This window comes from Lycium barbarum, chromosome 4 (assembly GCF_019175385.1).
Source record: "Lycium barbarum isolate Lr01 chromosome 4, ASM1917538v2, whole genome shotgun sequence".
Taxonomy (NCBI): Eukaryota; Viridiplantae; Streptophyta; class Magnoliopsida; order Solanales; family Solanaceae; genus Lycium; species Lycium barbarum.
This window is the reverse complement of record NC_083340.1, coordinates 28,926,839-28,949,984: the sequence shown is the minus strand read 5'-3', so window position 1 is coordinate 28,949,984 and position 23,146 is coordinate 28,926,839. Positions and strand designations below refer to the sequence as shown.

Sequence of the window (23,146 nt, the reverse complement as noted above, 5' to 3'; positions counted from 1 at the left end):
GCAAAGAACAAACACAAAAATTGTGGTGAATTTAAACAAGCAAAGGGGCACAGAAAAATAAATAAAACAAATAGAGAGATAAAAGAGGAGAGAGAACGTACTTTGTAGAAAAGTATTGATTTAGTTAAGTGGGTCCTGTGTTTCATTCAAGAATTGATAATTGATTTCAATTGAACTAAGTTGAAAAAAGATAAGAATTTATTTGATAAAATAAACACTATACTTAGACCCGTTTTTTTCGGGGTCAAAGTTAACTGGCGGGTTGTGTAGATATTGGGCAAATGTTTAAGAAATGAGAAAATGGTCCTTAATATATTGGGTTTGACTTTTGGTCCTTGATATACATTTTTTTGCATGGATTTTCCTTCAAAGGCGTTGATCTTTAATTTTTGTCCCTCAAATTGCTGGTCTTTAATTTTTGTCTTTCGCTTTAAAAAATGATAGAAAATATTTTGAATCGGGGTTCGAACCCTCACTCAGTCAAAAGAATATAATTTCACAAGGCAAGACTTCACGAAAAGTCTGCCTTAATTCTGGGTTTGCCTTAAGGCCCCCAAAAAAAAAAAAAAAACCCCAGCTTGAATTGCCCGAATAGGCCTACTTTTGCAACGAAACTCCGCCTTGCATTTTTTTTTTAACTGAGCCGGGGTTCATACCCAGAACCTCGATGTAGTCAGAAATCTTAATTTTTTGCAAAATAATTTTTTGAATTTTCCAACTACTGTAGTCAAAATTTCCCATTCTTTTTACAGCAAATTGCTATTTTATTAGCTGCACCAATCAAATATGAAGAAATAGTCTAAACATTTGAAACATCAAATTCAAAATAGTTTAAACATCCCAAACCAATCACTACCTGAAACTTAAGTCTAAAAAGTCTAAAGTCACAATAAAAAACAATAACCAGCTACTACAATCTAATTGTCATCGGATTCGGTCTCTTCCTCATCATCAGACATTTGAGGCATGTGCTTCCTCATAAACTTCTCAATTTTAGCAAGCTTAGCATCGGAAGTTTCACACTTCTGCTTCAGCTCTGCAATTCGGCTTTGCATCGCTTTCGTATTTTGCGAAGTAGAAGCATTAGACAACAACGGCGAAGGACTAGATGAGGAACGCAGAACTCCAAGCCCGTAGACTCTACCTTTTTTGGGACCACCTGCCACCTGTGTCCATATTGAAGTCATATCCGCAGGCGATGGTCGGACTGTGGTACCATCCTCTGAAGCAGGCTGGGTCTGATGCCAATCTTCCAAACCTTTTTGAAATCCTTCCTGAAGTAATATAAATACATTTTCTTATATTACTTACACTAAAGGCAATGAAGGCTGGAGAAATTAAATGTGGTTTCTTGTGTTTGACAAAAGAAATATCAAGTAGAAGAGCTAAAACAAGCAACATGCATTTTCAAAATATACCTGTAGATAAATAAATAAGTAGCAGCCATTTGATAGAGCACCAACAGATTTGACTTCTTCGGGAAATTTATAAAGAAATGCAGTTAGGATAACTGATTATACATTAATATGTTGTAATGGATTCTGAGTTAGGGATTGTTGTTGTTTCTCCTAAACTCTCCGAGTGTGCTTACCTCAGCTCTTCTCTTGACTAGATGATGGTAAACCCGTGCAAGCACGGCCGGGCCCAACACGGAATATGAGTCAGTTTAGTAACAAAATTATGAAAGTTTTAAGTATTACATAAACACAATTACAATTCAATCAATTCAAATAGCATTTATTATAGTCCTATATTTTCAGGTATAGACTAACGGATTGAGCGTCGTTCTAGTCTTCTAGATACAAATCAGGATAGTATAACCGTGATCAGAGCACTTAGCGAAGCCAACACAGTATGCAATTTAATTTCAAAATGCTTTTGCAGTTCTTATATGTGCCACTGTTAAAAGTCTACGTAATCTAAATGGTCATTGGTTTCAAGATTGGTACCAAAGGGAAGAATCGCATGTAAAGGCCAAGAAGAAAACACAAACATAGAAACCAGGCTGGAAACATTTGAGGCTCAACTTGACAGCTTGGAACATAGATTGGGAAAGGACATTTAGGTTCTTGATTAGATCAGGAGCTCTCTCTTAATATCCTCTCCTGCTAATTTGTAGTACAATCCTTCAGTCATGTACTTTGCATTTCTATCAAAGTTACAAAACTGTGTATATACAATATGTGGTTCAACTATACAGTTTATGATCACTCACACTAATGCATGGTTCTAATACAAAAATATAGCCACCTGCAAAATTAGCACAAATCTAAGATTAGCTTAGCTAGCTTATTCAGGAAGTCAAATCCCATCTTGATATTCCAACAAAATCTGCAAATCCAATTTCAAAAAAACACATTACAAGTTTACACCCCCATAAAACTTTTCTTACTATATTGTGAGCAACGGAAGCAAAGGGATGAACTTTGAGGATATATGCGCACTCGAACAGGGTAAGAGACAACAGAGAAGGCCAATGATCAAAGCAAGCTAGAAAGTATGAAACTTGATGGAGAAAATGAAGATATAGAACATTTGAGCAGAGCAAGATAAATGGGAAAGTGAACAGATAATGAATTGGATGTTCAACTACATAGCGAAAGGACACGTTGATGAGGTTATTCTGTCAAAAGTCAATTATGCCCTCAAAATAAAATTAAACACCATGAAGCAGCCATGTCGATCTTGAGTCTCAACTGGCTCTTCTATAATAGTGAAAAAATAAATAATAGATACTAACATGAAGTGATTAGTTAATATCACTTAGTTAAGACAGGCGGAATAGTTGTATCTGTTTGATTTTGTTAAAGGATTGATCTTTGGAATTTGTAAAATTTAGCAGGAGGGTTAAAGAGATGAGGGGAATTTAAGTTCTTCTTTCCAGAATCAGTGCATATTTGTGCATTCCTATTTCTGAAAAGAAGTGTTGTAATCATTTTTTAGTGGTTAAGTGTTTATGAGTCGAGTAGTAGCCTAATGCCCATGTCAGTTCCTACAAGCCCAAAGTTTAATTTCAAATTAAGGTCAAAATCTTACATACGTCTCCTTAGCACGCGGCTCGACCAACCTTCTCTTGTACTGTCCTCCTTCTCCTAATGTGTCTCCTCGAAGACCTCAAAAAGAGGCACAGCCTGTCCCCCGTTTAACTTTCGCTGCAAAATTAAAAAATAAAAGTTGGATAAAAGTTTAATCGTATTTAGATAATTTAAATGAAGGAAATTAATTGCCTAAAGTACCAATCTTCGTAGGTGGCCCGCAAAACTCATGGAATCTCCGGTGTGCAATACAAGTGTTCTTTAATCCACAAAGATACTTTCTTGTCGAAAATGGTATTTATTTCATTTTCATAACGAGACTGCCATGTACACTTTGACAGCAAATTACTAAAATCATTAGAAGAAACTCATTTTTGAAAACCTTATATCATTAAGACCTTCGTCACAGACAAATTAAGATTACAGTTGCGTCCCCGGAATGGGCCAAAGGACAAGAGAAAAGGAAGTTCATGAAGCATGAATGTTAAAAGGAATTCTTAAAACTGACAAACAGCAGGCTGCAACACATGAAAAATTATGTGCAATATCAATTATTCTATCAGAAAGTGGATTTTCGTTTCTTTTAAGAAACCATATTCAGCGATGGCTCCAACTAAAAAAAGCAAAAGGAGCATATCTAAACTTTCTGATTTTTAGGAAACATGAGAAAACCATTTCTTTTTAACATCCAGTGTGTTCTCCCTCTGGAGTAAAATCAAATTCCACAACATGCCAAATTCATGCATTTAAAAGCACTAAATCAAGTATTACATAAATACACTTTGTCTGCCATGTACCTTAAACTGAGTCCACATTAGCATTCTAACATCGTATGGAAAGTCCTTGTATCTATCTACCCCAAGCATCACGGAAAAATGGTTCAATGATGCTGTAATCATATTCCCGGCATATGAGGGATTGAACCTGCATTAAAATTAAACCATCTTAATTTTTGTACTTTCAACAAATTAAGGAAAAACATAAGGATTACTTACCCTTCACCAGACACTTAATCTTCACCATTTCAACAATAAATGGGGATATAGTGCGGGTTACCTCTCCTGTGTGGTTTGCGAGCTATTGCACAGGAGCTGGGTTTACCCTGTGCACACCCGAGGGGTAGCGGCTGCGGGTTCCCATGTCATCAAAAAAAAAAAAAAAAAACTAAGAACTTCTAGTGCATTTCTTAATTAACCAACTTAAATTGTAAGAACCTCCATCCACCTTTAAGTTTTCAACCTTTTAGTCTATTCTTCCAGTTAAATGAGGTTTCATCAGAATAGCCAATAGCTGCAAGGAAATGGGTGCTAATTTATGTAGGCTAGAGTTAATCCTTTTACGAAGCAACAGGGGTTCCTAAAGTAACTATCTTATTCCAGCTCTGCTTCAGCAATAGAGCCTATTGAGCATAGAACTGAGAAAGAGAGAAAACCAGTATACATCCTTCACAACAATGTTATCAAAAGCGAAAAGCGCAAAAAAGCTCTAATGTCAGTTGGGGCTTTAAGCGCGAAGCGCAAATAAAGTGTAGGCTTTAATGAAAAAAGGCGCAATGGTGCAAAAATACAAATATATATATATATATATATATAGATGCTTAGACCAAGACTAATAGCAGTAAGCATGAATAACAAATTTATGGACAAAGAAATTATAAAAACATTACGATAAAGTGAAATATCATATATCTAGTGTCACTTCTTCAAGAGAGGGTCATTGGCAAGGAAAAGTAGTCATAGAGCCTTGATGATGACCCTAAAGCGCACATAAAGCCCGGCGAAGCGCTCAACATGTTTTGAGCCTCGCTTCAGGGCTTAAGCGTGCCTTCGACAACACTGCTTCACAACAGCAAACAAATGATTAGGATAAGTCCTATTATACATCCTTCACAACTGCTCATATCTGCTATCAATCCTTCAACAGCAAACATTCTACTTTCATGCACAATAGATTCTACTTATTTTTATGTCATTAAATCAAATTGAAGGTGAATAGGCTAAGAGTTATATTCTCTTATATTTTGGACAGACTACTAGTAAGACTAAAAGAGTGTATTCAACATGTAGATATTCATTCTCAGCTAGTCCTAATGTCTTGACAAAGAATTCAATAAGACGAGTTGTAAAGTTACAACAAGTTGTACTAATTACTTTTAGTGAATTCAATAGGCTAGGGCATTACAAAACTCATTACCGTACTAATAAAAATGAATTCAACCAAAACAAATCCAATCAAATATACCGAAGAGAAAGAGAAACCAAGCTCTAACCATCAATTTGGTGGTTTGATCGGAGAGGAAGTGAAACTCTATTAGAGTGCGGAGACGTGAAATGTTTTAAAGACCTAACACTACTCCCAATAACCTTTTTAACCTCCCCACTACTGCTGTCGGGATAATAACTATTTTTTTACATATATTAATATTCGTATCCGCACGATGCATGATCGGTATCAAAAGAAATTAGTTGACACATATATTTATATACATTGTTATCACTAATAATTAATTAGTTACATATTTTCTTTTTAATTTATAACTTAACACTGTAAGTTAGTATAATTTAATGTAAATACCGGATATAAATAATTTGTTTACCATCATAGGCAACCTTAATATCTACACTCAGTTAATAATGCTGGAATTCATTCAATCACCGTAGTAAGTTACTTTAAGAATTGATTTCTTTCTTTAGGTTATAATTTTTAATTCTATTTTTAGAGTATATTAAACCATAATATTTTAATAAAATATTTAAAAATTATTTTGTTTAAAGGAAATAAATATATCATATGGTGCTAAAATATTGAAGTGGTTGTACGAAGAGCGGTTCTAGATGACATTAGTAATTTTATAATAAGTGATATTTTTATATTAAATTATTTGATATTGTTGTAAATTTATTAGGGTAGAATATATTTCAATGTATCCTATAAATGCACATGAAAATTAAAATTTCATGTAGCCAATTACAAATATAAACATTTTTATTAGAATAGAACTTACAAATAACATTTTTACTTCATTTTCTGGGCGTCATAACCTCCGCTATTTTTTTTAATTTTTACACTTCACCAGAAAATTTGACAAAATTTGAGTTCTACATTTTTTTGTATAATTAAATTACAACTAATATGGATTTTAAAATAATCACTAACTAAACCGGTTCATTCATAATAATAATAATAATAATCAAAGCAATAAAAATATTTCTATAATTAAAACACTAATATTTTATTAAATCATAACAAATTGTCTTCCTAAAGTAATACTTTACAGGTAAGCAAATAACCAATGCACTTAATTTGAACCAAAAGACTATAAGAAACAAAAAAGTTTATCCAATAAACGGTAATATCCACTATGAAATTGAATAATTTCAGACATGTGCTTTTTTCTTATTCTTCCAACAGCCTTGTGCAAAAACAATAAGCTCGTGAATATGAATTCTCTTTTGTCATTTTCTGACCACATTTTCTCCATTGGCAACCATCATTAATCTGCAAAATTTTCAACAAATGACCAAGTTTGTCATACTATTTAACCATATAATGTCATTATATTATAGCTAGCATTGGGATCCCCAAGGGCAATTAACATTAATCATATGTTTTCAGAACAGTTTTTTAATCTTTTCCCTCTCCTTGTTGCAGCACCCCTGAAAGACACACATTAAAGAAAAACTGTTATAGTCCACACAATGGCACATATATTTTTTTTATAAAGGACATAGTCCACACTATAGGATATTCCCAGCTCAGAATCATGTATAAGGGTCAGTTAGGACCTCTAAAATTTAGCAACAAATCAGCAACATCAGATCACAGAGTTCCCAAATCAAGGTTCAAGAGATAACCCTCTAAATCAAAGTTGAAGAATTGACACAATCCTAACATGAGATCACCCTCTTTAAACCTCAGCTAATGCTACATTATATACACCACCAACAAAGACCAAAATGCTTGACATCTGAACTGAAATAAGAATCTAAAAAATAAAAACTATAGTTTCAGAAAGGAGACGTGATTTACAACTTGGGAGCTGCAAACCTATAATTATTACAGAGCAACTTGCTTTGGTTTTTTGAACTAATACTAAACAAAATTTATTTTGTTCAACCATTATATAGATGCTCCTTCTGTTAATAGGCGAAACAATTATTTGTAATCAAAGAATATTTCAGAAAGATGAATGTAGTATGCCATCTTTCTGAATGACATTTGGCAAGATAAACTGATACGATAATGGAGCTCTTTATTAAATTCAAAAACTTATCATACATAAATTCCACCAGCGTTAACCTCCGATGGAAACTTGTCAGCATAAATTGCAGCCTTGAGGGTCTTCACCTTATTGAAGTAGGTCTTTTAGAGAGAGTGGCACTATCAAGCTGGGAGGGAACTTATCTACTAACAGAGACCAATGTCATCAATCAGCAAAATAGCAGATCAAAAAGGCCCATCAGCCCCTTGGTCTCTCCAGAAAAAGGAAATAAGTAAAATGTTCAATAGAATATTCCATGTTAAAGCACAATGAGGCTGCTGTTAATCAAAATTAAAATAAATTTAAACATTCTATTTCCACAGAAAACTTTCAACCTTTACATTTATTACAAATGCAGAGGCTGAGGATGATGTTTTAATGTTTTCAACTTCTTTATTGAACCTTTTTTGTTTTTAGGGGACGGGAGGAAGAGGGATTTTTTGTATGAATTTGGAAGGGAATACCTCCTACAGGCTGCTTCCTCAGCCAATCTGAAACTACAGAATCATAAGGACATGTTGAAGAGCTATCCAGGCCAACTTCCTTTAAAATTGTTGGTCATCATTATCTCCTGAAAAAAGTCCAAAAGATCTGAGTTTACTCAATTTACTATGTAGTACTCGTTTTAATCCAATTTAGATAATCCTTTGCAACCTGTTCTAAAATAGTTAGCACAAATAATGTCATTTTGCTAGAAGTTAAAGAGGAGGTTAAGAAATGTTTATAGGACAAAAAATAGTAAGAGTAGCAGGACAGGCCAGTTTATCATGCGCGGAGGTGTATTTGAAGTTGGTTATCCAAGGTCATGCTTCACATCACCTAAACTTCCAATATTAATATTCAACATTTTTTACGTGTATTCTACATAAGAACAACAATTGCTTTATAAACCTATTCCTAATATAATAATCTACTATTTTTGTATTACTTTAATTTGATATAACTCAATCAAATACGAAGAAGTAAGAAGCACTCACCTATAGACCTTAGTTTGAGTGGAAACAGGTCCCATGTTTTGGCGACAAACTCTGCAAGATAATTGAAGCAATACGCCTGAGCAAGAAGGGAAAAAGAATGATGAAACCTATTAGGAGAAAATATTAGAGCATAGAACCAGTACACCAATTGTATTTGTAGGAACAAACTTCTTGTGTCACACCCGCATTAGTCAAAGTAGTAAATGTCATATTTTCTGTAATGGATGCTCTAACACTGCTAAGAAGAACACATGCCATAAGAGTAGGAAGAGCTTCGCTCGAAGCTGAGATTACTGCCAAGTGACCCCATGCCAATACCTGGACGAAAACTGAAAGAGCACACATTAGTGCTTGTACAATATTTATACAAAGAGATTCTACTATATGCCTTTCCTTTTTACAAAAAAATGAACAGTTGAGCCAACAATTTCCTCGACCAACGAACAAAAAAGGAAAAGATGGGCAATAGCAAAGAACAAAATAAGTATACTTTGCTAAAGAAGTAATTCAACTAAAAAAAGCTTTAACGCATATTGCATCATTTTCATCCAGCTACCAAAAACTTTAGCATATTGGCTTGCAATAGGTGAACGTCAAATCTACCGATGAATATTCTTTTTCCGTAGATACTTGTAAACTTTAGATTCAAATGGAATTAAAAGAATGCACTGTAAACAAATTTAAGAACTTGTCTCAAATGTTCTAGCACTTATATCGCGACACTAAATTATGTCCATTGTACCCAGTCCTCTCCACAAAGTGAGGCTTTCAAACCATTCTCTTGAATCTCCTGATCTTCTACTCCCAAACAGTGAAATTGAAAGGGTAGGAAAGCAGGTCAGTTGATTGGCAAGTTGACTGGTTTTAGTTTTGGTCATGAGATGACTTTTCCTTTACTCATTCACAATCTCTCTCTGTCCACCGCTCTCACTGTGTCTAGCCTCCTTTTCAGTCGCCCTCTACAACTAAGTCAGTTGAGCTCTTTCGGCTCCTAGACCAAATGTGATCTTTCCTCCTGTTGATTCACTTACTTTGCTTACTTTACACTAAGTATCATAGAAACCTTTCCAATTGTTAGAGAGACCTTAAAACCACTAATTTTATTCCAACAACCTTTACACGCTAGGAATACCTTCGCATTTGTAGTCAATATACCAGATTCAAAACAAAAGTGGCAAAAAGGAGCCAAAAAATAAAAATAAAAAGGAAAAACAAAAACAAAGAGGACTGCTAAATTTTGAAATTCCAGAAGAAAAAGTAGAAATGAAATATAAATATGACAAATTGAGTAATGTAAAAGGAGAAGAAAATCTCACCTCTTTCTATTAACCCCGCTAAACAAAATCTTACCTCTTTCGATTTTCATGATATATTGAAAATATCACGAAAATACATCTATCATGTGTAGCTGAAAAAATTACAAGTTAAAGTTTATTAAGCTGATAATAAGTAGAAGTTAATGTTTCTGCACAAATGCAACATTCTTCGGATTCAATGTAAAGCGTAGTAAGACAATATAAGGGTAGGATTTCCAAGAGAATAAACTCTTCAACCATGAAAGCAAGCAAGTTAAGTATAGAAATGTGATAGATGTGTAAATTGATGACTTCAGGGCGGAATTTAGGCAATAACTGATTTGAATAAGCAAATTAATTAGGCAAATTTGCAAATCAGAGATTCAATCAAAAACCCAAAATATTAATAATACAATTACCAACATCACCCATACCCACGTAAACATTAGCATCAAAACAAAGACAGACCCAAAAGAAAACCTTTACAGAGCAAGCTTCATCACATTAATTTTACAGAAAAACTGTCAAAGAAAGACCCAAAAAAAAAAAACAACGAACCCAGATGATCAAATTCTGGATTTCATCACCTTTCACTTTTCTAAGTGCAAAGATTGAAACTCTGAGAACCAAAACAAAAGAAGAAAAAACGAAAACCCAGATGAACAAATTCTTCGATCTTCAAAAAAAATTAGAGTTTCAAAGTGCAAAAGTAGAAATTTTGAGGGAAAAAGGTAATGGATACCTTTGGGTTATTGTTGCTAAGAGGATGAAGAGATTGCAGTTGAAGAAATGAAAGCCAACCCATTTCTGAAGGGACCAAGTGCTGGGAATTTGTAACCGTACAGTTTTGCGTATTTCCATTTTTATTTTTATTTTATATTTTAAAATTGAAATTTTCTGATACGGACACTTGTCACTCTGTTGTGGTTTTGCCTAATATTTTTAATTAACTTTTTAAAGGTGTTTCGACTACGTTGTCGGGATGTTTGGTCAAAATTATGTCGACTATTTTTATATGACTTGTCCGACTATTGTAGTCGGAATATTTTATTCCCGAAATTTCCTGCCAGACATTACATTACAGTGGTCGGAAGCGGTGTCGGATAAATATTTTTTTAAAAAAAATAAAACATAAAATTGAATTTTCCATTTACAGTAGTCGGAAAATTGCGACTGATATCAGAATTGGTAGTCGGAAAAAGACAATTTTCTCGTAGTGTGTAATCTATATATAATATAAAGCTAAGCAAAAGAAGAATGATGTGCACCTCTCTTTGGCCATGAATCCCATTTATCTTTTTTTCTCCTTTTTTGGGCATTTTTCTCTTATTTTTTTATTTAACTTATTTTAAAAAATCTCACCTCCATAACTCACACCTCTTCAACTTCTACTCTTAATAACAAATACAACCATAACTCCCATGTTTTTCATTCCCATAACCCCAAATATTTAATGTTTAAATTAATGATATTTTATGATGTTTCACCATGTATTCTTTTGTAAGTTTTTTTTTTTTAATTTAAATTGTCTATGATGGGTTACCATCTCCCAATTGCAAACTTTTCTTTTCAAATGTTAGTTTCTCGCAACATATTTCATTCTGGTGATTTACACGAAAATGGGTATATAATTTTAATTTCTTATGTTCCCTTGCTTACTTCGTAATTAAGTCTTTTCATGATATTGGGTAAATGTATAGAAGATATTGATGAAGACCACTTTGAATAAGTTATTAATCCTGCTAATGGTTCATTTCTTTTATCTTAATATCAGTTATCATCTTATAACTTAATGTATTACTATGTGAATATGTGCACCTTAGTGAGAAGCTATATCACAGTGTGCGGTTAAACTCATATTCATGGCAAGCAAGATGCTAGATATCATTAACCAAAGTTATAGTGAAACCAAAAAATGACAAAAGTGGGTTATCATCAATCTTATTTTTATATAAATTTGTTCAAATCATGCATAATATTCATGTTCACTGCGAAGGAGGTAAAGACGTGCAAGAAAAAAACAAGAAAGGAAATGGCATCAAATTTGGGGTCATCATATGCTTATAAAGTGATATATGTCAAAGACGTTGTAAATTTGTTGCTTTTTTACGCTAAAGCCTTTGGTTACAATGTTTATCCCCAGCTTAGATGATAATCATAAGGAGGGGTGTACATAGACCGGATTGATTCAGATTTTTTAAACATCAAACTAAATCAATTGCGTCGGGTTTTTAAATTTATACATTAAACCAAATCAATAAAATTCGAGTTTTCAACCTCGGCTTTTCTCGGGTTATTCGGTTTTCTCGAATTTTTCAGATTTTTTTTGGGAATAGTCTTGATACAAAACATATATAGTAACTTTTACTTCGTATATTTCTTTAGTCCTAGTAAGATACAACTATATAATTAAGGTGTTTGATCATAAGAAAATAACACAAAATGTGAAGAGTGATGACATTGTATTAAAATATTCAACAAAAGATAATAAAATTGGTTAAAATAAATATTGCTAATTAATAAGCCATAAAGAAAATGACCATAATCTAAAAATACTAAGTCATGCTCAAATAAGTACAACTAATAAGTATTAATTACATGACAAGAAAAAAAAAACTTAAGTTATGTATTTTCACTCTCTAAACCAATTATGCAAACCTAAAGAATAGATATCCAACATTATTGTCATTACTAGTGGTAAATTGAATTTCTTTTGTTAGTGTTAGTGTTGAGTTGGTTTTAGTTTGAACTTTATATGAATTACTAACATTCATATGATATAAAACTTATTGACATTTCAAATTCTAAGCTCAAACTTGAATAATATGATAATAGATAAAAATTTACGAAAAAATTTAAGAAATATTTATAAATTACAATACAAATAAATATTTTTATGTATAAAATATTTTAAAAATTGAATACATGTAATGTCGGGTTGGTTAGTTTGGTTCGGTTTGACTTTTTTTAGCTAAAACCAAACCAAACTAAACCAATTATGGTCCCTTTTTTTTTTCAACACTAAAACAAGTCAAATCAAACTACTAGTCGATTTTTTTTTCTCGATTTGACTCGATTTATTGGTTTGTTGTGGATTGTAGGTTTACTTTGTACACCCCTAATCATAAGTACATTCGTTGTTGTATTGAGTTTTTTGTGTTAGTTTATATTTTGATTTTAGGTTATTATTTTTGTAAAGAGGTTCAATGAAAATTGAATTTATAATTTGATATATTTTATTTTATTTCAAAAGCAGAACACACAAAATATTTGCTTTTATTTCACTTTGTACAATATAATTCAATTTACGAGGGTAAAATCGTCTAATTAATTTCACTGTAAATTCGAATTTCGCTGTAATCTTCAAAGTTCTTTGAAATAAATTTTATATATTTATAAACTATATTAAAAATCCTATAAGCTACAAAGTAAGTAAAAGTAAAATTTTCTTTTTGTTTATTTCCTTTTTATGTGGGAAATGAAAGGGTAGAAAGTTGAAAGTGGAAAAAGCCTATTCATTCAATTTTATTACTTAAAAATTAGACTAAGATGAGAACGCATCTATCTTGGTTTCTGTCAAACAACCAACAAAGTAAATAATGAATACTTTATGCAAAGGAAATTAAGAGATGATTTTCTTTTATCTTTCCCGTTCACTTTGTTAATAAGTATTTGAATATCAGGAAAAAATGATTTCATAAATATAACGAGATCATTCATAACAGCGTGAAGCGCGGTAAGTTCACTAGTTCAAAATAATAGTAGGCACATGAAAAATTCACGATTAAAGAAATACTCGTTTGTGTCTCAAAATTTGAACTCTACCCGATAAAGTACTGATTGAGTTCAAATTAGTATTACAACAACAACAACAAACCCATTATGATCCCACGAGTGGGGTTTGGGGAGCGTAGGATGTATGCAGACTAAGCCCCTAATTTTGTGAGGTATGGAGGATGTTTCCGATAGGCCCTTGGCTCCGAGTTCAAATTAGTACTCCATCAGTCCTAATTTATGTGACACACTATGTTTTTTGGTCTGATAAAAAAAAATTAACGCCTTTTGGAATAATTTAACTTTATGAGATAATTTACAGTCATGTAAATATCCAAAGCTTAATTTGGACCACAAATTTCAAATTCTTTCTTAAACTCTGTGCCTAATCAAATGGTTCAACATAAATTGGGATGGAGTGAGTAGTCAAATGGTTCAACATTCATTGTTAATCTTTTAAAATTATTTAGGAAAAAACAATTTTGACTCTTCAGATAAAAATTACTTCTAGATACTGAAGGGGACAGACTTCACATAAAGAAAAGATTAGGGATACTTTATCCGAGAAAAGGATAAAAATGGTCTCTTAACTATGATAGTAGGTTCAAAATAGTCCCTTAACTATGCACTTAACGGTTTTAGTCCTTTAAGTTTGTTACAAGTTAACAAAAACGGTCCCTTAACTATGAGAGTAGGTTCAAAATAGTCCCTTAACTATGCACTTAATGGTTTTGGTCCTTTAAGTTTGCCATAAGTTGACAGTTTTAGTCTCGACAAAATATTCATCGAACTCTATTTGTTAGATTTGACGAGAACTATGAAAAAAAGAGAAAAATTAGTGAGAACTCTAGATCGGTCAAATAACTCGGGACAAAACCGACGGACGTTAGTTGGTTATAGGAAAAAACTGAGGAAAAACCTACAGACTTGATAATGCCAAAAAATAGTGTCTCGGAGCATAAAGACCGACGGATTATGTCGATTAAAATTGAGGGAGTCCATTCGCTAAGTAAAATACACTAGATTCGTTTTTACTGAAAACTAGAGAAAACTAAATACTTCCAATGTAGTGTTTTTTTTTTTTTTTTAAATAGTTTCCGCGCATTTTTTCTCAAAAATAACCGATGGACTTCCGTTGGTTTTCGTAAAAAACAATAAAAATTAAAAAAAAAATAGTGTCCCTCGATTTCCGTCCATCATTTTTTTCGCTTGTTTTTGGTAGTGACAATTTTTTTAGTTTCTGCTATTTCTAATTTATTTCTAAAGTCTAGTGTATTTTATTTAGTCGATGGAGTCCCTCAGTTTTAATCGATAGAGTCCGTCGGTCTTTGTGTTTCGAGACACCATTTTCTGACATTATCAAACCGTTAAGCATACTTAAGGGACTATTTTTAACCAACTCTCATAGTTAAGGGATCATTTTGTCAACTTATGACAAATTTAAAGGACCAAAACCGTTAAGTTCATAGTTAAGGGACTATTTTGAACCTACTCTCATAGTTAAAGGACCATTTTTATTAACTTGTAACAAACTTAAAGGATTAAAACCGTTAAGTGCATAGTTAGACTATTTTGAACCTAGGACCATTTTTGTCCTTTTCTCTACTTTATCCCAAGGGGAGATTATTTCCCATTACCCAATTTGATTATTGAACCCCTAATTCATCACTCAAATCAGTCGACCAAAAAAGGGATTTTTTTTTTTTTTTTGAAGTTTCAAAAGCATATTAGAGAAACCCCATTTGGCTAAAATTCAAGAAGTTGCAGCAACTGAGATCAAGGGTGTGTTTGGTATGAAGGAAAAATGTTTTCCTTTATGATGAATTTCATTAGTGTTTGGTTACTAATCTCTCTGAGAAGTTGGGATTTTTATGGTGAAAACTAAGAAAGAAAAATGATGTCTTTATTTTCTTGTCTTATCACAGTTCTGAGCTTCAATTTTACTCTTATTTGGATGCTTGTTAACTATTGTCTTTTGTTTATACAATATTTATACATTGTTATACAAAGCATATATGTAGTATATTATTTATATAGTATATACACGGTATAAGAAACCTCATTTTAGTTAAAATTCAAGAATTTGCAGCTTAAAGATTTTTTTTTTTTGTTTTGTTTGCTTATTTCATGTTTCATAGCAATAATATCATCAAGAAAATGAGCCATCCATCAGTGAAATCAGAGGAGCAAAAAGTTTTTTTTTTTTTTTTTTTTTTAAAGTTTAAAAAGCATATTAGATAAACCCCATTTAGTTAAAATTCAACAATTTGCAGCTTAAAGATAATTTTTTTTCTTCCTTACAAATGTGCTAATTGCATGTCTTTGTTTGATAGTATAACGAGATTTTTTTTTTTGTCATTATTGAATTTTGAAAGTGAAAAAGGCGAAGCTTTTTGCTCAACAGCTCTTTTTGCTTCAAAGTTTGGATCTTTTTGGCAATTTGATGTGTCACAAACAAAAATAGCTGACTTTCTCATGAATTTTGTGAATGGGTTAACTTATTCTTTGAACCCATTTTGGAAAATTATGATTTTTAAAAGTTTGAGACTTTATTGTTTCCTTGAGGATTATGTTTTTAACCTTTTTGCATTTGATGGCTTAATACGCTTGTCTTGTTTGCTAATTTCATTTTTCACAGGGAAAATAACTAATAGCATCTTGGAAAGTGGTTGTATAATGTTTTCTTTATCCTTTTGCATTTAAGATTTTCTGACTCTTTGTTGAAGTTTGAACTTTTTGGTTTGTTTGTGGGGGGTTCTGTTTTGACACCCTGTTGCATTTGATCAAGTCCTATGTCTTACACGATCCTCATATGTTTTAATTTTATAGGGGACAAACTTCACATAAAGGAAAGGTTGGGGGACCAATTCGGCTTTTAAATTGGGCACACACAGATTACCGGCAGTAATTCATCACTAAAACCAGTAAAGCTAAAAGGGATAATTTTTTTTACTTTCAAAAGCATAGTAAGGAAACCCCATTTGGTTAAAGTTCAATGATTTGCAGCTTATTTGATAGTAAATGAGATGTTTTGAAGTATTGAAGAAGTGAAAAGGGTGTATCTTGGTACTGAAAACCAAGATAAATGTATGTAGGTAAATGTTTGTTTAAACTTTATTTATAAAGATTCTGAGGTTTGCTTCAAGTTTGAAATTTTATGCTTCTCTGGGGTTTCAGTTTTGTTTCTTTTGCATTTATAGGGTTTCTATGGTTTAATAAGCTCGTCTTCTCTGCTAATTTCATGTTTCACAAACAAAAATAGGTGACTTTCCCATTTTGAAAATTTCTGATTGTTAACTTTTGGAACTTTTTGTTTTCTTGAGGATTAGGTTTTTATCCTTTTGCATTTGATGAAATTCTATGTTGAAATCCTATGTACGTTTCAATTTTATGTTCCATAATGATATGGCGGGGATTGACTATTCTTCCTGAAATAACCTGCATAAGTGGTTTTCTTTTTTGTGCCCACTCATATTTAGAAATGCTTTTTCCCCCTATTAGCGAATGTTTTGCCCTGTTTTTTTGGTACAGGTTGTTGGTTCTATCCTGTATTTGCATTGGTTTTGTTCCAACATCGTGAAGCCTGTGATGTTTATAGGGGAAAAAATGCTTTAATCTTGTGTTCGAAGATGCTTGGTTAATCTCATGCTTTTGTCTCCGTTCTTATGGATTATGATTTTAGTACATTCAGTCTGGAAATTAACCTGTTAAATTTAATTTATCTCTTTATCAGGTTTTTAGTTTTCAAGATTGTTTTCCTTCTCATAAAGAAAACAAGAGAAAGAGTTTTTTTTTTACCCTTTTTGGCTGTGTGGTCATGTACACTACTAATCTCCGTCAAGTATTTATCAAACTCCGTCGGTAAGATTTGATGGAAAATATGTAAAAAAAGATTTAACTATAAACACTAAGAAAGTGTCATCAAATCCTAAAGTATGCAACACAAAACACTACACTAGATACTAAAAAGATATAAAAAAAAATAGCAAAAAATAAACCTCAAAAAGCTGCACTGGACTTGGAAAATAACAGAAACTACAAAATTGTATCTCTAAATGTAAGTTACCACTAATTTCCTTTTTTCCTCATAGTTCCTGTCAAATATATCGGTACATATTTGGCGGAAACTACAAGTGTCAACTTTTGGCAAACTTGAAGGACCAAAACTGTTAAGTGCATATTTTAAACCTACCCTAAAACATAAGGACTGTTTTTGTCATTTTTTTTTGTTTGAATAGCTAGAGTTTGATTGTAAATAATGTTGTATGTTCTGTCACAGGGTTTCAACCACTGAGGTCGAAGCAGTCTCTCTCGGAAGTGCTGAGAAAGAACAAGTGAGCGCCGATACTCCAATTCCTGCACCTTCACACCAATGGATCACTGAAGGAACTCCAAATGCTGCTGCCAACTGGAATGAATTACTTGTTGGGGAAGGACAAGCCTTTCGAGAACGCTGATGCTTTTAGGAAGAACAAGTGAGTGCCGATATTCTTTGAACCCATTTTGAAATAATCTGGTTGCTATAAGTTTGAGACTTTTTTTTTTCTTGAGGATTGATAGGTAACTGCTTTTAACCCTTTATAGCGAAGGTGCTTAGTTAATCCTCGTGCTATTGTGGCCTTTCCTATGGATAGCGATTTTACTTTTCTTTCATTAGTAACTTCCGTTAAATTCATTTTATTTCTTGATCAGGTTTTTCATTTTCAAGATTGTTTCCCTTCTCACAAACAAAAAAGAAAGAAAGAAAGACAAGAGTTTGTGGCCCTTTTTGGCTTTGTGGTCATGTACTAGTTCATGATGGGAACTTAAGATAACACGTGTCTTTATTAATAGGGTAACGAACACTTCTGAAACATGACAAACAATGAAAGATAAAGGCTTATATTTGCATCCCCAATAACTTATTAGACTTGAAACCTGCATTTCTCAAAAATGAAGAATTTAGGAAGAGTTGAATGAGATAATAAATACTTGTAAAAGAAAATATTCAAAAAGATTGAAATGGATAGATTATAAAACATCGACGACCCTTTTCATAGAAAAATAAAATAATGGTTAGTCAAGGCTTCAACAATTCACCAAAAAAGATTGAGGAAAATGCTTTCTAGAGACTATAGCATATGTTAGTAGATAATATAACAAGCATGATTAAATGAAAATGCTAATAGCTAAGTCAAACCAAAAAAAAAGTACATAGATAACAAGTTGAATACCTGGTCACACTTCATATATAGGCTCCATTCTCAAGTCTTGAGAAGAGGGGTCTTGAGTGACCCGTATGTGTGTACGTCTTTTATCGGGTTGTACTAGCACGCGGGTTAACTTGGGTGTGCACATAAAGTGTTCGATGAAATTCCTGAACCGTGTGTTGTCTCGTATAATGCGATGCTTGATGCTTGATGCTTGTGGGAAGAACAGGGATATGGGTTTGGGGTTTTCGATGTCTTCTCACATGCCGTATGATTCATGGGTACATGATGAACGGATGCTCTGAGGTTGCTGCCAAGTTTTTCGAGAAAATGAGGGTACGCGAGGATGTGAAGCGCGGTTTATTGAAGCCAAATGAGACTTCATGGAGCTATCGAGTTGGGAAATGAAGTAGGACAACTATTGCTTAAGTCGCAACCGGGTTATTCTGGGTGATATGTGCAACTCTCAAACATATATGCTGGGGTAGAGAGGTGGGACCATGCTGCTGCCTTGAGAAAAGCAATGTTAGATGCTGGAATACACAAGGTTCCAGCTCACAGTTTTATTTAGTAGAGCTGATGACTGCAGCAGCTTTTATTTGCACAGTTATAAATGAGCCTGTTTGGTGATGAAATCTCGACTAATCAAAATCAGCTAAAGAAGGAGACTGCATATGGTTTTTGCACAGAGATTGAAGCACTGCATATGGGTTTTGCGCATATGGGTATGTTGTTGTTGCAGTCTTAGTAGATAAACATTCATCAATCTTTTATTTTGAATTGGTCTGTGAGCTCAAGCTAACATAGCTAGACAAATCAAGGAGATGATAAATTTTCGTGAGAATTCACGGCAAACCTGGTTCCAGAGTCTGTTTGATGAGGTATTTCTTTTTGTTTTCTACTTTTGTTTTTCTGCATCTTTTTCTTTGCCCCGGAATTTAAAATTGTGGAGCAGTTTGCTAATTGATTAATCTGAACAATATTGATTACAATATATAAACATCATTTAAAGACAAACGGTTCTGTTTGTATCCTTCCTGATTGAAGTGTCAAATCCACATGGCTTTCAGTCACTAGCAATTCTATCACTAAATTGTGTGTTCATGTCTATCTCAGTTAAGGCTTTAAACATTACCCCAATCCCAGATTTTTTAGGTGTCTTTATGCAAGTTATTGTTTAAATGGAAGATCTCTTTTTGACGCCTCACTGCTTTTGTAGTACTCGATCGAAAAAAGTGAAAAGAAATACCAAGAGTTTCACATTGTTCACAAGTCAATAAGTCTTTGTGTAGATAATAGAATTTTTAAATAAAGTTGACCAACAAACAAAACTTAATCACTGCATATTACAGTGTTCATGTGAATTTGATTTCATCTGGATCATAATGTTTTATGCACCAATTGTGCTTCAAGTCTCTTCTCCTAATCACAAGATAGACTAAAGATAAAACAGTAGTAAATACGCATTTCGAAGATTAATTAGCCAATAGAATTCAGAAAAATAAAGGACTTAACAGTATTAGTGGCTCTCTCGCTCTGATTTTGGAAACTCGTCAATATGTCGTCACTCCATCTTCAATTCGATAACTTTCAAGGTCCATCGCTCGGTAGTCTTTCTTTTTGAAAAAAATCTCTCTGTTTAAACTTTAAAGGATTTGTAATTTTCCATTCAATATAATAGTACCAAAATTTTTGTATCATCTTGAATATCTTTTTTTTTTCCAGGTGTGAAAAGATGGATGATTGTGTTGGACTTTGTTCGAAAGATTGACACCAGAAAATACTTGTCACCATAGAAGTAATATTACTTTTAGCAACTGACAATTTCTATAGATTTATCTGAAAAAATTTGAAAGACTATTCAACGGCGCACTTGTAGCTCAACTGTGCTAGCATTTGTAATGCTCAGGGGGAAAAAAAAAGGAAAAAAAAAAGAATGGTTGGACTGAGATGGACTATTGAACTTCATAAACGGAGAAGTTTTTTTTTTTTTGCTAATTTTGTGTAATTTCAGGAGGTGGCTTCAGAAGCATGGTCATTTGATGCTGTGGTGGACGGTGCAAATGTCGGCCCTTATCATTCGGTGGAATAGGCTACACTTTATGCCACTTGACAAGCTTCAAGTGGTGATTAGTTTCTGTTGGCCTCTCTTTTCTCCTCTGCTATTGCGTTTTTGTTAAGCAAGTCTTATTTCCATGACCTGGTGTCTTCTTAACATTAAGAGTAACATCATTATTATCTATCACTGGTACTCTTCTACTCTATTAAGAACATGCTATTTAGCTTAAGACGATGGTTATGCAGAAATGAACTTTTAAGCACCTTCCTAAAACCCGGAATAGCTAAAACTCTATATCTCAAATCAGCCAAAAGAATTGACTCACTAAAACCAGCACATGTAGGAATGTTGCTGCACAAATTGGAAGTCAAGAATCCCAAATCTACTCTTTCTCAACTTATATAGCAGAAGAAGAACATCACAGACGATCAATGGGAAAACTACAGAGATTCTGACATTGAAAGAGTTAAGAAGGAAGAGAGATAAAATAGTTAACGAAATAACATGACCACCGATATGAAAATTAAGTAAGCGCAAAAACTCTTATGGTTTTCTCGGGAAGTGAGGAGTTCATTCCTTACCACTAAATATGAGCTACTCATAGATCACATGCATCCGTTTCTTTGTCGTCTTTGCCCTTTTGTTTGACTTGAACTCCCAAAAAAGCCCTATGTGCATTTGGAGCTTTCAATTGTTTGGCCCATCTCTTACTTACAGACGGATTCGCTCTAAAAATCCCCAATTTCAAACGTTAAGTAAAAATCTCAAATTTCCAAGTAGAAGTATAAACTAAAGGAAATTTATATGTGCAACACTTCACGAACGCAAAGAAGTAACATTAAAAAACCTCAGAATAGAGGAAAATAGAGAAAAAGAAAAAAGATGAAGAACCCTATAACCTACCTTTTCATAACTTGTATATAGCAGCAGAAGAACATCAGTTAACAAAAGAGACAAAGCATCAACAGAAAAATACAGAATTTAACACTGAGAGAGTGAAGAAGAGAGGAAGAAAATTGAGAAACTCACCCGAAAACTTGATGATACTTCGAGGAAGAAAATAGAGTTTGTAGAGAACGATGAAGAAGAAAGAGAATAAGGGTGAACGAAATGGAGATTGCCGAGTTAATCTAAAGTGATACACGTGGATTCCTAAATTAGAAGGTGCAGGACATGTATCCAATTACCAGTGAGATAAGCCAACTTCATAGTACAATTCATGATACTTTTAGTACAATTATCCACTGCTGAGTTCGTCCGAAAAAACTAATTTTTTCACATAAGTTAAAACAGAAGAGTAATTAGTAAGATCTAACAAATCTCCAGCTGAATACGAAAATGTGGCTCCAAAGTTGGCTAATTTTACCAAAATGTATAAAGACAAATAATGTAGAGATTAATTCAATACTCCCTTCGATCCACATTATATGGTAAAAGAGAGTTAGGACACTGAATAATGGCATATAACATTTGCTGTATTTTCGGATTAAACGACCTTGAAAGGAAGTTTCTCACAAAGTCACAATCAGAAATTTAAGTCGTTACTTGCTAAGTTTTCTCATAGGACTCCTTTTAAAATAACACGTTGAGCATGGAATTATTTTTTGGCCAAGAAAATTGTAAAACACAAATGAAGGAAAAATTACAAAGTAGTTCTAGTGATGGTAAAAGGAAGAACGCCAAAGAACACAACAGCTGCTTTATTTGTCACAAGTAGCAAAAATAGCAGAGCAAAGTTCCTAAGCAAACTAAGAAAAAAATTATATTGAGATATTTGGCATCAACATCAGTCATTATCATAGCTGAGTTTTGTAGCGATATGACTGATTATACAACACAGAAAAGTACAAATAGATAAGGAGATAGAACAAAGATTATGGATGAAAAACTTGTACTTGTTTGATGTTATTCCATCAGTTCAAGGATTTGACATTTACAACCCACTTATTCTTACATCGAATCAATCTGGCTATTGATTAAAAGTGAATGAGGTTGCTCTCTACAGAATTCATCCTTTCATTTATCAAGTTCGTCGAACTCCTCTGTCGCTAACATCAGCCCCAAGTACATAAAATGGTCTAATTTCCTTTCATCATGAGTCATTAGAAGCAGATCAATACAGAGTTTTTACTAAATAGTTTGTGCAACTGAACAACTTAATATGCACATGCACCTAAAATCTTATATTAGCAATTCATTCAACTACTGCCTTCTTTTCAGTTTAATTAACAGAATATGAATTTCAAGACGTAAAACGTATAGCACCCTGCAAGTAATACATTATTCCCGCAAGCTCAAAGATAGAATAACGGAATACCTCAATATCATTAAATAGGCCTGTCTTCCAGCAGTCATTTCCTCAGGGTACCAATGATCCTGTGAAGCCAGAAAGTATCTACCAAAATATTTTCATACACTATAACTTTATTCTTCCAATCAACAAAATATCATAGCTATCCTTAACTCCATAAGTAAAATTAATTTAAACCACAAAAACTTCTTATATTTTACCTAGGTAGTATGAAGTTCATCCCTTATCTTTCAAATAAAATATTT

General features: G+C 33.0%; 2 long non-coding RNA genes across 19 annotated transcripts; one reads left to right on the top strand and one right to left on the bottom strand.

The window, feature by feature from the left end:
* Positions 1-762: 762 nt before the first annotated feature.
* Positions 763-10,477, bottom strand: LOC132635732 (uncharacterized). Of its 17 annotated transcripts, none has more exons than XR_009580721.1 (7): positions 10,311-10,477; positions 8,417-9,681; positions 8,274-8,324; positions 7,314-7,867; positions 3,833-6,691; positions 3,037-3,152; positions 763-1,274 (listed from the first exon to the last, which is right to left on the bottom strand). It is a non-coding gene; the product is annotated as an uncharacterized LOC132635732 (long non-coding RNA). The 17 variants fall into 17 exon arrangements; XR_009580712.1 differs by adding an exon at positions 3,237-3,367 and having other exon boundaries at positions 3,833-7,867; positions 10,311-10,473; XR_009580718.1 differs by adding an exon at positions 3,237-3,367 and having other exon boundaries at positions 3,041-3,152; positions 3,833-7,867; positions 10,311-10,473.
* A 4,468-nt stretch (positions 10,478-14,945) lies between these two features.
* LOC132635731 (uncharacterized) lies at positions 14,946-20,776 on the top strand. 2 transcript variants are annotated; one of them, XR_009580705.1, is made up of 4 exons: positions 14,946-15,133; positions 17,622-19,412; positions 20,257-20,329; positions 20,546-20,776. It is a non-coding gene; the product is annotated as an uncharacterized LOC132635731 (long non-coding RNA). The 2 variants fall into 2 exon arrangements; XR_009580704.1 differs by lacking the exon at positions 20,257-20,329.
* Positions 20,777-23,146: the final 2,370 nt, after the last annotated feature.